Source organism: Balaenoptera musculus, chromosome 3 (assembly GCF_009873245.2).
Source record: "Balaenoptera musculus isolate JJ_BM4_2016_0621 chromosome 3, mBalMus1.pri.v3, whole genome shotgun sequence".
NCBI classification, from domain to species: domain Eukaryota; kingdom Metazoa; phylum Chordata; class Mammalia; order Artiodactyla; family Balaenopteridae; genus Balaenoptera; species Balaenoptera musculus.
The window spans coordinates 22,932,317-22,934,566 of NC_045787.1; the positions used below are offsets into that span (position 1 = coordinate 22,932,317).

Consider the following 2,250-nt stretch of genomic DNA (forward strand, 5'->3'; position numbering starts at 1 on the left):
CTGTCATGTGTGTATACTATTGTGTTGATGAAGAGTTAGTGTATCTGCGAAAAAGAAGAAAATTACCAGGTAAGATATGGTAGATGTATGTCATCTATGTAAGTGCTATGCAGTAATTAGAAGCAATGGGCTAAATGTACAATAGCAACATGAATTCTTTAAAAATCGTAATGCTTATTGAAAAGAAAGTAAGAAACAGAATAAAATATGTAACAGAAACCGTTTCTGCAAAGTTAAGAATACACATACACGAAAAAGCAAAAAACAATGTCAAGAAAAATACAGGCAAAAAGATGAACATTAAACACATCAAAATAATTGCCCATGGGGAGGAGTTAATGAGGTAATAAATGAGGACAAAGGGACTTCCCTGGTGGTCCAGTGGGTAAGACTCCACGCTTCCAATGCAGGGGGCCCAGGTTCGATCCCTGGCTGGGGAACTAGATCCTGCATGCATGCCGCAACTAAGAAGCTCGCATGCCTCAACTAAAGATCCCGCATACCGCAACTAAGACCTGGTGCAGCCAAAATAAATAAATAAATAAATAAATATTTTTAAAAAATGAGGACAAAGAGGATAAATAAAAAGCAGAGAGACAGATCAGAGAAGGGTCCTGTAGGACCATAGATAATACTGTGCCCAGAGCTATAAAGTATGACTATGTCCATCAGCACTCCACATCTAAGGTTAAAGAAAGGTGTAACTGACCAGCAAGTAAGAAAATCCTTAAGTATCCTTCAGAATTGGGTGATGAAGACTGATAAGTCAGGAAATATCTGGGAATAGATGACCACCACCTCAGAGAGAAAAAAAAAAAAAAAAAGAATAGACTACATGTAGAATATTCTTGAATTTGAGGTCATATGGAACCCCCATATGAGGGGTTTGATATTCCAAAGCATCTTTAACTTTGTTTCTCCAATATGTGTTATGAAATTCTGTACTTCTTTTGCATTATTTGATTCTTATGAATAACATTTGACAAATTGTAAAGCAATGGTGATGGTGATGATGATGATGATAACTTTTACTTTTATATGAATCATGAATATATATTCATTTTTCTTCTGCAATCTAAGGAAAAATTCTCTAATATGCATTTTTTAGAGATCTGAAGGTATTTTTAGAACAGGAAATATTTTTGTTTTATGGAAAGAGAAACTATTTTATTGAAGGACTTTTCTCCTCACCATCTGTCCTTCTACAACACATAGGACTTCAAGCTCCTCAAGAACACAGATCTTTTCCCATTCATAGTAGTAGTTTTGATTCCTGTTATTGTAGTAGTTGATATTGTAGGCTATAAATATTTTTTTATTTATTAAGTAAATTATTTAATTCAGAAAATATTAGTAGATATGGGGTTAGATATTTGAATTAGAATTGATAGTATGTCTTACAATGTACATTTGCTCTATAAACAAGCAATTCCACTGCTAGGTATACACCCAAGAGAAATGAAAATGTATGTCCACAGAAAAACATGTACACAAATGTTTATAGAAGCATTATTCATAATAGACAAATAATAGAGACAATGCAGATGTCCATCAACTAACGAATGGATAAACAATAGGTGGTATAACTATACAATGGAATATTATTTTTGTAAATGTTTTTTATTTTTTTGGCTGCTTTGGGTCTTCGTCACTGTTCATGGGCTTTCTCTAGTTGCAGTGAGCAGGGGCTACTCTTCTTTGCGGTGTGCTGGCTTCTCATTGTGGTGGCTTCTCTTGTTATGGAGCATGGGCTCTAGGTGCACGGGCTTCAGTAGTTGTGGTGCATGGGCTTAGTTGCTCCATGGCATGTGGGATCTTCCCGGACCAGGGCTCGAACCCGTGTCCCCTGCACTGGCAGGCAGATTCTTAACAACTGCGCCACCAGGGAAGCCCAACAATGGAATATTATTAAGCCACAATAGAAAATATAGTATTGATATTGATAAGATAAAGATGAATCTTGATAACACTGTGTCAAGCAAAAGAAGCCAGACACAAGATATCATGTATTGTATAATACCATTTACATGAAGTGTCCAGAATAGACAAATCTGTAGAGACAGAAAGTAGGTTAATGTTTGTCAGGGGCTTGAGGGGACAGGAGGCAGATATTGGGAGTGACTTACAATGGGTGGGACCTTATAACTGTTCATATCTAGTCTTTCTGTGGTAAGGAAAATATCTTGGAATTAGACAATGGTGATGGATGTATAACCCTGTGAGTATACTAGAAAACACTAAATTGCTCAC

At 36.2% G+C, this 2,250-nt stretch overlaps 1 non-coding gene across 1 annotated transcript; it reads left to right on the forward strand.

Annotated features, from left to right (window-relative positions):
* Positions 1–367: 367 nt before the first annotated feature.
* Positions 368–440, forward strand: TRNAW-CCA. Its single transcript has one exon. It is a non-coding gene; the product is annotated as a tRNA-Trp (tRNA).
* Positions 441–2,250: the final 1,810 nt, after the last annotated feature.